Below are 14,436 nucleotides of genomic sequence, written 5' to 3' on the forward strand. Positions count from 1 at the left end.
TCTCAGCAGCTCCTGTCTTGAGATTTCTGGTTCATGGTATTCTTTTTCCTCTTTCTCTGTCGAGGTATCTTCAGGTTGTTCTGACAGTTTGCTTGGCTTGTCCTCAGTCTCCTTATCACTTACAGTGACCATCTTGCAATCTTCCCATCTTACCTTTTTTGTTTCACCTCTCGGATTCTTCTCTGTGTCACTTGAAAATCCATCTGTGGGTTTGGGAATTTGCTCAGAGAGATACCTCACTTGAGATTCCAACCTCTTGATTGTGTCTCCTTGGTTCTTGAAGCTGGCTCGCACTTCCTCCTTGAACACCTTGTTGTCTTGAATCTCCTTGCTTATGCCTTCAAGTAGATTCGCAATCCTTGAGATTCTTTCATCAAATGATGATAGGTCAGGCTGAGTAGGGTTATTCTGGCCTTGATATGAATATGGGGAGGTGTTGTTATGGGGGTGTTGATATGCTCTAGATGTGAAGTGTTGGTGGGCTGCATTGTTTGGATTTGGGTGTTTTTGATCAAGGCTTTGGTCTTGTTGATTTCCCCACCCAAAGTTTGGGTGATTCCTCCATCCAGGGTTGTAAGTCTTGGAGTATGGATCATGGTTTTGCCTAGGTGAATTCCCAATGTAGTTGGCTTGCTCCTGATTACCCTCTGCTTCTTCGTTCACTCCTTCTTGGGTTGTTGATGAAGTGGAGATTGCTGCTACTTGGTTCCTCTCCATCTTCTTGGTGAGGTCAGCCAGCTGCTGGGTAATGAGCTTGTTTTGGGCCAACAGAGCATCTACATTGTTTAGCTCCATTACTCCTCTTGTGTTCCCTCTTTCAGAAGCATAGAAGTAGTCGTTCTCTGCTACTGTTTCAATGACATCTTTGGCTTCCTCAATGGTCTTCTTCTAGTTCAAAGATCCTCCGGATGAATGGTCCACGGCCTTCTTTGACTCATAAGAGAGCCCTTCATAGAAAATGTGCAGCTGCACCCATTCATTGAACATATCTGGTGGGCACCTCCTTGTTAGGTCTTTAAACCTCTCCCATGCTTCATATAGAGTCTCACCATCTTGTTGCCTGAAAGTTTGGACCTCAGCTCTCAGCCTATTAATTCGTTGAGGAGGGTAAAATCTTGCTAAGAATTTATTCACCACGTCTTCCCAAGTTGTCAAGCTTTCCCTTGGGAAAGACTCCAGCCACTTGGCTGCCTTATCCTTGAGTGAGAATGGAAATAAGAGCAGTCTATAGGCGTCAGGATGAACACCATTAGACTTCACTGTGTCACATATTCTCAGGAAGGTAGTTAAATGTTGATTTGGGTCCTCTTGGACACTCCCTCCGAACGAACAGTTGTTCTGAACAAGGGTGATGAGCTGTGGCTTCAGTTCAAAATTGTTGGCATGGATGGTTGGCTTTTGAATGCTACTTCCACAGTTTCCTGGGTTTGGATTGATGTAAGAGCCTAAAACTCTTCTATCCTCCCCATCATGATTTGCTCGACCTCCTCTGCCATGGTTGTGAGCCTCTTCTTTATGATGGTTTTCCATGTTTTCTTCCATGTTTGGTTCAAAGTATTCCTCAAAGTATTCCTCCTCTTCTTCAGCACCAACTACACATTTTTCTCTTGCTTCCCTCCTTAGTCTAAGGAAGGTTCTCTCAGGTTCAGAATCAAAGGAAGTTGAAGCCCCGCTTCTTCTCCCTGTCATACAATCAACAAGTACAAGCAAAGAGCATAGGTGCAGAAAGTATATCTGTCAGAATTACTGTTAGTGTGAGTGATGCAATATATCAAACAGTTAGTGGGTTAGTGATATGAATAGTATATAACAAAGAAAAAGTAAGGGGGAAGGGAAGAAATTAACTAAAACAGAAAGTAAATGACTCAAACAGAAATTTAAATCAAACAAAAATAAAATGCTCACTCTAGTTATCCTCCAATCTAATCGTTGTTGATGCACAATCAATCCCCGGCAACGGTGCCATAAACTTGATGCACGGAAAACTTGTCTCGCAACAAATTTCCTTCGGCAAGTGTACCGAATTTGTCGTCAAGTAAAAACTCACAATAGAGTGAGGTCGAATCCCACAAGGATTGATTGATCAAGCAACTTTAATTAGAGGAATGTTCTAGTTGAGCGAATCCAGAATTTGAGTTGAGAATTGCAGAAAATAAAATGGCGGGAAGGAAATGGACAGAAAAGTAAATGTTAGAATTAAAGAGCTAAAAGTAAATGACTGAAAATAAATTGCAAAATTGTAAATGGAAATGGGGGAATTGCTCATAAAAGTAAATAACAGAAATTAAAGAGAATGGGTAAGATCAGAAATGGGGAGTTCATTGGGCTTAGGAGTTGTTGCATTCTCCGGATCAATTTCATTTTCATCTCTTCCTCAATCAATGCACTCACTGATCTCCTTGGCAATCTTAAGTGATTGAATTACAATTTCTTGTAATTCAATCTCTCAAATCTTGATCAACAGCCAATTCCTTGGTCAATTGCTCATGAGAAGAGATGAAGTATGGTCACTGATTATACCACATGCATTTCCCAAACCAAGTGTTGAGAGGATTTTAGTCACATATCCATCCAAACCCAATTTGGTCCAGCATGAGAAAGTATTTCTAGCTTGATCTCTTCATTCCTCTTTCAAGGTTCAGAAAAGATCCAAGTATGAATAGCTTCTTTTCCAAGATAGCTACCCAATTGGATGAAGATCGAAAGCTTTCAAGTAAAATCAAGAGAAAAGATAGAGGAAGAATAATGAAAACTAGTATTGATCCATCAAATTACAACAGAGCTCCCTAACCCAATGAAAGGGGTTTAGTTGTTCATAGCTCTGGAAAATGAAAACAAAGATGGAGAATACATGATGAAAACTAGAAGTGCAGAGAAAGTAAATACAGAGAGTAGTTCTATGCCAAGAGGCTCCCTCTATTTTCCAACTCCCAAAATAATTCAATGCTACTCCTATATATACTACTCTTCTGTTCTTCTAGTTGATTCTTCAAGTCTTGGGCCTTTGGATCTTGAGTTTGAAGCAATTTTCTTCTTCATTGGGCTTAGCTTTTACTTGTAGAGAGAAAGTATGAAGTGGGCAGGGACTTTGGCTCAGGATGTTAGTGGTGTTAACATTCAGTGAAAATATGGGTTCGACAACGTTAGTGACAATCACCTTTTTCACTAACGTTCCTCACCAAAGTTAAAAGCCACGTTAACTTCATCGTTAGTGGCACAAACGTTGCCACTAACGTTGCCCCTTTATCCTTCGCACACGTTATTGGGACTCAACTTTCCCAATAACGTTGAGAAATCTCCCCCTTCCCTACGTTAGAGTCCACGTTAACTTAGTTAACGTGGCTCTTTTAACGTAGGCATGCCAACCTTCGAGAACGTTAGTGACACTTACCATTGTCACTAACGTTCTAAATTGCCCCTATTTTCCACGTTAGAGTCCACGTTAACTAGGTTAACGTGGCCTCTAACGTGGCCTTGCTAGCCATCTCCAACAATAGTGACAAAGTTGAGTGTCACTAACATTGGCTCATCATTCCCTTATCCACGTTAGCTTCCATGTTAACTAAGTTAACGTGGGAGTTAACGTGGCTCATGGTGGCATGTGTGGCTCCTTCCAACGTTAGTGACAATGTTGGGTGTCACTAACGTTGGCGATCACCTTCCTTCTTCACGTTAGCTTCCACGTTAACTAAGTTAATGTGGGAGTCAACGTGGCTTATTGGGGGTTTGTGTGCTTCCAACGTTAGTGACAATGTTGGGTGTCACTAACGTTGTAGATCATCTTCTTTCTTCACGTTAGCTTCCACGTTAACTAGGTTAACGTGGCTTAATGTGCTTTGGCCAACGTTAGTGACAATGTTGAGTGTCACTAATATTGGCTCCCCCCCCCCTTTCTTCTTAACGTTAGAGGCCACGTTAACTAAGTTAACGTGGACTCTAACGTGGCCACTCATGATCTTGGTCCAACGTTAGTGATAATGTTAAGTGTCACTAACGTTGGCTCCATTTCTTTACTTCCACGTTAGAGTTCACGTTAACTTAGTTAACGTGACTCTTAACGTAGGCAATGATAGCTTCGAGAGCGTTATTGGCAATCACTTTTCTCATTAACTTTGCAAGTTACTCCCATTCCACGTTAGTGTTAACGTTAGTGTAACTAACGTAGCCACTAATGTGGTTCTTCTTTGCTTCCTTTGTCCTGAAATCAAGCAATAAAGTGCATCAAGTTCTAGTCCAAGTCATGGGAAATGCAACATCCAATTTGTCCTTAAATTCATGCAAAATCCTCATGAAATCATGTGAAGTGCACAATGTATGCTTGAATCAAGATGTAAGTGAATATCTACCCAAAACTAGCTTATTTCCTAAGGAAATGCATGAAACTACCCTAAAAACAGTAAAAAAAAGGTCAGTGAAACTGGCCAAAATGCCCTGGCATCAAAAATAAAAGAACATACATATATAAAAAAATATATAAAAAAAAAGAGAAAAATAAATTAAAAAAAAGGTGACAAAAATGCCCCAAAGTAAAGTTCAATAAAAATCAATGCATATGGAATGTTAATTAAAGAGAATGCATGAGTATGTGAAAAAGTGAGAATCATAGGTAGCTAGGTTGTGTATTAGAATTGCATAGGTTGTTATATGTGTTTAGTGAGAGCTTAGGCTAATCAAAGATACAAATTTCAAGCTCACTTGACCATATGCATCCCTACCTTGCCCCTAGCCCCATTACAACCTATGAATAAGTCCTCATGATGAATGTATGCATGCATTGAATAATTGTTGATTGTTAGAAGAAAAACAAATCTTGGAAAGCATGATTAGAGGAGAATTGAGTGATTCGATCCTATACACTTGAGCAACTAGAGCGGATATACATCCGGTGAGGGTTCGATGCTCAAATTCCTTGTTCCCGGCTTTCATGAGCTTTCTTCTTGCAAGTCTATTTGAACTTCATTTTGATATTCAAATTGGTAGGATTCATGAGTTATCATAATACTTAGCCCTAATTGATATATATTCTTGGAGATTGATTTATTTTTAACCAAGTAGGTAGAATCATATTGCATTTAGTTGCATGCATGTAGATAGGTTTATATAGTTTATTTGCATTGAATAAATGTTCATACCCTTTTCTTGTCCTTCTTTGTTCTTAGTATGAGGACATGCTTGGTTTAAGTGTGGGGAGATTTGATAAACCCCAATTTTATGGTTTATATTGTGCTTAATTTGGGGGATTTTATCAACTTTTCTCACATTTATTCAATGAAATAGCATGGTTTTGCAATTCTCCGTTGATTTGTGCTTAAATGTGAAAACATGCTTTTTAGGCCTTAAAATAGCTAAATTTAATTCACTTTAATTTTATTCGATGCCTTGATATGTTTGTTAAGTGATTTCAGGTTCATAAGGCTAGTATTGGATGGAAGAAGTGAGGAGAAAAGTATGCAAAGTGGGAGAACTCATGAAGAAATAAAGGAACCATAAAGCTGTCAAGCCTGACCTCTTTGCACTCAAACGACCATAACTTGAGCTACAGAGGTCCAAATGAAGCGGTTCTAGTTGTGTTGGAAAGCTAACATCCGGGGCCTCGAAATGATATAATATTTGCCATATATTTCTTCACTTTCAGGGGCGTACACGCCCTATATACGCGTGCATGCCGATGACTATGTTGAGGATATGGCTCATAGGTGTATGGTGGTGGTTCTTGGAAGTCACAAGGGGATTCACCATAACCATAGGGTTGGTATACATCATAGAATAGCTCTTCCTCATAGTGCATTGGTGGAGGTTTTTGCCAAGAGGATTGATCATATACATATGGCTCCTCCCACCTTTGGTTATCCCATCCTTGATGCACATCTTCATTGAAGTTCCCATTTCCTACAACATAGTTGTAATCACACTCATAACCAAAGTGAGAATTTATAGTGAAAAAGTGAAAATAAGAAACAAAAGCTAACAAGAAATAATGAAACAAAGTCCTAAAACTAGCAAAAACTAACAAGCAATTTAAAAATCAAGCTATTCACAATATTCACATATATACAATAACCAATAACATAACACCATTTCAACTCCCCGGCAACGGCGCCATTTTGATGAACAAACTTTTGTGTGGTCTAGAATTCCACTAATGAATTCTCGTTGTAAAGTATAGTTTCTAAACCAAACAATAGTCCTTTCATACAAAAATTTGTTTGTCACAACTACAAACCCCTAAATTTTATAAACCGAAGTATTTAAACTTCGGGTCGTTCTCCCTAGGAATTGCAATAAAGTGCCTTGTTATTGGTTATGGAGTATGTTTTGGGGTTTTTGAGATGATGGACAAGAAATATAAATGGCAAAGGAAATAAACTAACAAAAAGTTTTTGGCAAGGTTAGGTGGTCAAGGATCTCTATCCTAATCACTAACCACAACATGAGAATTGGCAAGGATCAATCCCACTAAGTTAACCCCTAACTAATAGTAGAGGAAAGTCAACTAAGCTATATCAATCCAAGTCCATAAGTCCTAGTTCTAAACCTAATCAATTGGTGAGATCTAGCATTAATGGCTCCCAATCGTCAATCACTTGGACATTAGTGACTCAAGAGTTCCTAAGTTACCTTCCCAAGCCAAGAGCACAAAATTCTACTCTAAGATCCAACCAAGTATTTTATCAGACACTTGGAAGGCATAAAAGTTATGGTCAAAGTTTATATCATTTCGAAGCCCTGGATGTTAGCTTTCCAACGCAACTAGAACTGCCTCATTTAGACCTCTGTAGCTCAAGTTATGGTCGATTGAGTGCGAAGAGATCGGACTTGACAACTTTACGGTTCCTTCATTTCTTCATGAGTTCTCTCACTTTGCATGCTTTTCTCCTCACTTTTTCCATCCAATACTTGCCCTATGAACCTGAAATCACTCAACAAATACATCAAGGCATCGAATGGAATTAAAGTGAATTGAATTTAGCTATTTTAAGGCCTAAAAAACATGTTTTCACAATTAAGCACAAATCAAGGGAGAATTGCAAAACCATGCTATTTCATTGAATAAATGTGGAAAAAGGTGATAAAATCCCCCCAAATTAAGCACAAGATAAACCACAGAATTGGGGTTTATCATAGCTCGCACGTGACTTCATTAAATTGAAAATACTGGGGGCGATTTCTGGGCTTCCCAGCTCAAATCCAACTCAATTCTGAGCCTATTACTTGCATAATTCAAGAGGAGTCAAGAGGGGAAAGCACATAGTTTAGTTTTTATCATGCTTTAGTTAGTTTCTAGAGAAAGAAGCTCTCTCTTCTCTCTAGAATTAGGTTAGATGTAGATTAGGATTTCTTAGATCTAGGTTTGATTCTTGCTTTGATCTACTTTTCCTTTCCAATTCCTTGTTCCTCTACCTTTGCTTTCTTAGTTTAGCATTTTAATCCTTGTAATTATATACTTTATTGTTGATACATGATGAATGAATTTTTGGTAGTATAGAATTTCACAAATGAATTCTCATTGCCAGTATAGTTTCTAAACCAACAAATAATCCTCTCATGCAAAAAATTGTTTATCACAAGTACAAACCCCAATAAAAATAACCGAAGTATTCAAAACACGGGTCATCTCTCAAAGGAATTTCAAGGAAGTGTTATTGTTATTGGTTATGGAACAAGTATTTTTTGGGGTTTTGAATAAGGGTCAAGAAATGTAAATAGCAAAAGAAGTAAACTAATAACTAAGAAAGCTCTTGGCAAGGAATGAGAATTAGAAGTCATATCCTCATTATCATCATCAATTTTGATGAGAATTGTCTATTGCTCCACTTAGTCAACCTCTAACTACGAAGGAAAGTCAAGTATAGATAATCAACTTGAGTCCACAAGCCCTAGTCAAATCCTAAGGAAAGACTAGAGTTAGTGTCATTCAAATCAATTAGCAATTTCTAAATATCAATCAATAAAAGAGTTTGATAAGTCAAGAGTCTCTAATTACCCAACCCAAGCCAAGAGGAGAAGAGTCTACTCTAACATCCTTCCAAGCATTTTGTCAAACACTTGGAAGGCACAAAAGGAAAGCAAGGTAAAATTGCAAGAAGTATAAATCTACAACTACTAATTGCAAGGAATTAACAACAACAAAGAAAATCAACAATAAAAGAAATCAAACATAAATTGCATTAAAGAAAAATAGAAGAAACAAGAGTGTATCAACAACAAAGTAAACAATTACAAGGATTAAAATGCTAAACTAAGAAAGCAAAGGTAGAGGAACAAGGAATTGGAAAGGAAAAGTAAATGAAAGCAAGAATTAAACCTAGATCTAAGAAATCCTAATCTACATCTAACTTAATTCTAGAGAGAAGAGAGAGCTTCTCTCTCTAGAAACTAACTAAAGCATGATGAAAACTAAACTATGTGCTTTTCCCCCTTGACTCCTCTTGAAGTCTGCATGTAATAGGCTTAGAATTGAGTTGGATTTGGGCCTGGGAAGCCCAAAAATCATCCCCAACATTTTCACTTTAATAAAGTCACGTGCGAGCTACGACGCGTACGTGTGGGTCACGCGTACGCGTCGCTTGGCATTTTACGTTCCACGCGTACGCGTCATGTCACGCGTACGCATCGCCATGCGACTCCATATTCACGCGTGCGCGTAAGTGATGAGCGGACTCTTGACGGTTTAGAATTTAACTAATGAAGTCTCGTTGTAAAGTATCGTTTCCAAACCAATCAATAATCCTTTCATGCAAAAATTTAGGTTATCACAAGTAACAAACCCCAATGAAAAATAATCGAAGTATTTAGACTCCAGGTCGTCTCACAAAGAGTTACAATGAAGTGGTCAATTATTGGCTATGAAGATGCAAGGGGGGGTTTGGTTGATAAGAGGACAAGAAAATAAATGGCAAGAAAAGTAAAGAGAGCAATTAAAGAAAGCAAGTAATAAAGAGAGACATTCATGGCAATGGATTGAGATCATAGGCTTTCTATCCTAGTCATGCATGATTAATTCATCTTATTTAGTTAACTCACACATCGGGAGAATGTAAAACAAGACTAATTAATAATGTCACAAATATAAACAAGAATTTATCTCATTACGTCATCTCCAACAAATAGGGAGAAAGTCTAACGAGACTAGCTAATCTCAATCCAAAAGTCCTAATCAACTTACTAATTAAAATAGCAAAAGATTAGCGTCAATGGAAACAATATTCCAAAAGTCCTAATCAACTCACTAATTTAATTAGCAAAAGGTTAGCGTCAATGGAAACAATACTAGCTAACAACTCTAGATCACCAACATAAGTTGGTTTTCATGACTCAAGATTACCCAATCACTCTTTCCAAGCCAAGAATGCTCAAAATCTACTCTAACATCCTTCCAAGAATTTTATCAAACACTTGGAAGGCATAAAAGGAAAGCATAATAAAAGTGAAAGAATAATAAAATCTACCAACTACAATTTGCAAGAAAAGTAAATCAACAACTCAATTCATCAATGAAAAGACATCAAACATTAAATTGCATTAAAAGTAAATGGAACTCCAACAAGGGTTCATCAACATAAAAGTAACAAAATAAAGGAAATGAACAAGAGAAACTAAGAAGATTAGAGTAATAGCAACAAGAAATTAAAAGGAAAGCTAAATCAAAACAAGAATTAAATGTTGGATTTAAGAAAATTAAACCTAAACTACCCTAAATTCTAGAGAGAAGAGAGAGCTTCTTTCTCTAGAATTCTACCCTAAAACATGATGAAAACTAAAACTACGACTACTTGGTTCCTTCCCCCTTCAATCCTTGGGTTCAATAGCATCAGAAATGGGTTGGATTGGGCCCAAAAGGAGCTGCAAAATCGCTGGGGGCGATTTCATTAAAGTGGGCCACGGACAGCATCGGCGCGCGCGCGCAAAGTGCACGTGCGCGCCCCTGAACGTGAAGCAACATATGGTAAAATTTATATCATTTCGAAGCTCCAGATGTTAGCTTTCTAACGCAACTGGAACCGCCTCATTTGGACCTTTGTAGCTCAAGTTATGGTCATTTGAGTGCAAAGAGGTCAGGCTTGACAGCTTTATGGTTCCTTCATTTCTTCATGAGTTCTCCCACTTTACATGCTTTTCTCCTCACTTTTTTCATCCAATACTTGCCTTATGAACCTGAAATTACTCAACAAACATATCAAGGCATCGAATGGAATTAAAGTGAATTAAAATCACCAATTTTAGGGCCTAAAAAGCATGTTTTCACATTTAAGCACAATTCAAGGGAGAATTACAAAACCATGCTATTTCATTGAATAAATGTGAGAAAAGGTGATAAAATCCCCCAAAATAAGCACAAGATAAACCACAAAATCGGAGTTTATCAAATCTCCCCACACTTAAACCAAGCATGTCCTCATGCCAAGAATAAAGAAGGACAAGAAAAGGGTATGAACATTTATTCAATGCAAATAAACTATGTGCAACCTATCCACATGCATGCAACTAAATGCAAAATGATTCTACCTACTTGGTTAAAAGTAAATCAATCTCCAAGAACATATATAAGCAAGTAGGACAAAGGTCATATGATGACTCACAAACTCTACCAATTCAAATATCAAAATGAAGTTCAAATAGACTTGCAAGAAGAAAGCTCATGAAAGCCGGGAACAAGGAATTGGGCATCGAACCCTCACCGGAAGTGTATCCGCTCTAATCGCTCAAGTGTATAGGATCGATCACTCAATTCTCTTATACTCATGCTTTCCATGATTTGTTTTTCATCTAACAATCAACAATTATTCAATGCATGCATACATTCATCATGAGGTCTTGTTCATAGGTTGTAATGGGGCTAGGGTCAAGGTAGGACGCATATGGTCAAGTGAGCTTGAAATTTGTATCTTTGATTAGCCTAAGCTCTCACCTAACACATATGACAACCTATACAATTCTAATACACAACCTAGCTACCCATGATTCCTACTTTTTTCACATACTCATGCATTCTTTTTAATTCACATTCCATATGCATTGATTTTTATTGAACTTTACTTTGGGGCATTTTTGTCCCCTTTTTATTGCATTCTTTTTCTATATATTTTTCTTTTTTTTCTATTTTTTTATAGATTTTTTTTATCAATTTTTTTTAGTATATACAAACGTATCAATGCATATGGTTTTACATATAGTGCATGAATATGTACCCAATTCCCAATATTTTTAACAAAAATAAAAATTACACTTTTACCTCAACCAATGTCCCAAGTTTCCCATACCCAAATGATAAACACTCTTACTAGCCTAAGCTAATCAAAGATCCAAATTAAAGACATTTATTATTTTTCACTTAGGGGTAGTGATGTGCTAAGATTAAGAACAAACGGGATTAAATAGGCTCAAATTTGGCTAACAATGGTTGATAAAAGGTAGACTATTTGGGAAAGTGAGCTAAATGAAATGATGGCCTCAATCATATAAATGCATGTATACATGGAATAATGGACATAAAGAATCAAACAAATCAAAAATTACAATCATAGAAAGAGAATAATGCACACAAGAATGAAAATAAGTGGTTATAAGATGTAACCACACCATAAGGCTCAAAACTCACATGCTTGTGTTCTTAACTCAAAAACCATGTTCCAAAATAAATTCTTCAAGCAAGTTCAAAAAAAAATTTTTTTTTTTCAAATTGGTAGGGTGCCCTAAAAACCATTTTCTTGGAAAAGAAATCATCACCCTAACCAAGTAGTCCTAACATAAAAAGAAGTGGTAAAATATGTACAAATTCTAACTAGCATGCAACCTATCATGCAATGCAACAACTAACTAACAAAGACAAAAATTAAGAATGGTGTTGAAAAAGGAAGTTGTTACCCATGGAAGTCGGTCGGACGACCTCCCCACACTTAGAAATTTGCACCGTCCTCGGTGCATGCAAAGAAGAGCAAGGTGGACGGGTTGCTACATTTGATGAGCTCCTTCAAAAGGTTGTGCGGGTGAACTTGTTTGTTGTCCCATTTAGACGCTTTTCCATCCCTTTCCTTCTTGGTAGCCAACCTAAAAGGAAAGAGAAAGAAAGGAAATTAAGCCTACAACAAAGATATCAAAGCAATATAACATAGGCGGGGGCTAATGCCAAATAAGAGTAAGGTTCTCACTACATGTTAGCTACGCATGTAAGTGAGAAAGCAATATAGGCAAGGGGTATATAACCTAATACCTGATCCAAGAATAAAGTCAAAGCATAGGCAAATGACATGAAGAGCATGTTGCATCAAGCTTAAACAAGAAATAGTGGGTTATGAAAAACATGCAAGCTCATATCAATACACAAAGGATACAAGGATCATCAAGGGTTAAGCATTGAATTAAAAATTTCATCACCCAACAATATCAAACAAGTTAAGTAGCACCAAGATTAACCAAGAAATTCTCAACAATTGAGTAAGAAAATTCAACACCATTATTAAAATAAGAACTTAGAAAAGAAAATATGAACAAGCTATAAAAACAAAATTAAAATGCAATGAATGAAAATAGGCAAATGCAATAAAAGAAATTGGAAGAGAAGAGAAAAAAAAATTCTTTTTTTTTAAATTTTATTTATTTATATATATATATATATATTATTTATTTATTTATTTATTTATTTTTTTTAAGAAAAAAAAAAATTTTTTTTAAGAGAGGAAGAAAAAGAAAAGAAAAAAAATAGAAAGAAAGAAGAAGAGAAGGAGAAAAGAGAAAGGAGGAAAACAGGGTGCAAATCCGTGCATGTGCACCATGCGTGCTTAAGCACGGATGCAGCAGGTACTATCCGCGCGCGCGCCATGCGTGCTTACGCGCGGATGCGACAGGGACAATCGGCGCGCGCGCGCCATGCGTGCTTACGCACGGATCGCCTGGCACAAAGTAGGCATAAAGTGGGCACAACTCTCTGGTTTTTGTACCAGGAGTGTGATTTGCACCACCCGCGCGCGCGCGCACTGCGCGCTTGGGCGCGAAATTCCCATTTTTTTTTTAAAGAAGCACAAACACAGAATTTAATATTCTCCTAATCTATAAACATTCTAAAGCAAGCAAAATTCAATTTTAACAACAAATCTTTTTGGTTTTTTTTTGAAAAATATTCAAATACACTAAAAACAAAACTTATACTACAAGCAAAATGCAATCTAACTACAACTACTCTAATCAAAGCATGAATGCAACAAACAACCTATCAATAAAAGCAAAATGCATAAGAGTATAGAAAATAACAAAAACTACCTACAATGGCAACTCCAATCACTTATTAACCAAATTTAAAAGAGAGTGGAAAGAGTTTACCATGGTGGGGTGTCTCCCACCTAGCACTTTTAGTTTAAGTCCTTAAGTTGGACATTTGGGAAGCTCCTTGTTATGGTGGCTTGTGCTTGAATTCATCTTGGAACTTCCACCAATGCTTAGACTTCAAGTAAGCTCCAAGATTCAAGATCAATGGCACCAAGCTTTGATGAAGTTCCACACAAGCTAAGGGCTTCCAAAATTGGTCTTCACATATTCCCGGATCCCAAATCTTGTTTCTACACCCATCTTCAAGTTGATCATCATAATTCTAATTGGGTGAGAAGTGATCCAAATTCTCAAGGGAACACCAAAGCATCTTCCTAGACCCCTTTAGTTGAGAATTATACCAACCATTGCACTTAGACTTTGAGTTTCCAACCATAAGGAACCTTGATTGGCATTTCCACCCACTACTCAATTTCCTTTTGCTCTTAACCCCACAAAGAGCTCTAAGTTGCCCATCCGTCTCAATCAAACCATACTCAAGTGGAAAAGTAAAGATTAGAGATAAGGATTTTACCCACTTGAATGTTATGTTGGATGGTGACTTAGGAAGGGACATCTCCAATGGTCTTGTAAGTTCCATTTCCTTGTGCTCTTCTTTGACTACCTCCACCTCTTGGCAAGCTTTTTCAACTTCAATTCTTTGCCCACCAACTTCTTCCACACATTCTTCATTGGTGGAGCTTGCCTCTTGATCACCCTCTTCCAATCTTTTATCATTCATACTATGACTTGGAGGTTGCGCATTATCCTCCTCAACATCAAATTCAAGCTCATTGGAAGAAGGTTCAACAACTTCCACAAAATCATCAATAATGTCACCTGGTGTGGAAGTGCTCTCAAGTTTGAAATTCACCTCTTGTTCAACTTTCTCTAACTCTTCAACCACTTCTTCTTCTTTAACAATCTCTCCCTTCTCCACTTGTTGTAAGACATACCCCATCTCCTTGTCCTCATGTTGAGATTCTAAAATCTCCTTCATGCTCCTTTCTTCGGTTGATTTCTCACACTCATCCGTGGAGATGCTTTGCTTGTTACATGAGTCCCATGAGTCCAAGTTGGCTTTAATTTTGGCAAGGTTAGCCTCAATAGCTTCATAATTTCTCCTTTGGGCTT

At 37.4% G+C, this 14,436-nt stretch overlaps 1 non-coding gene across 1 annotated transcript; it reads left to right on the top strand.

The window, feature by feature from the left end:
• Nucleotides 1-982: 982 nt before the first annotated feature.
• On the top strand, nt 983-1,089 carry LOC112761675 (small nucleolar RNA R71). The gene has a single exon (XR_003182059.1). It is a non-coding gene; the product is annotated as a small nucleolar RNA R71 (small nucleolar RNA).
• The last annotated feature ends 13,347 nt before the right edge of the window (nt 1,090-14,436 follow it).

Source organism: Arachis hypogaea, chromosome 16 (genome assembly GCF_003086295.3).
Source record: "Arachis hypogaea cultivar Tifrunner chromosome 16, arahy.Tifrunner.gnm2.J5K5, whole genome shotgun sequence".
In the NCBI taxonomy this organism is placed as follows: domain Eukaryota; kingdom Viridiplantae; phylum Streptophyta; class Magnoliopsida; order Fabales; family Fabaceae; genus Arachis; species Arachis hypogaea.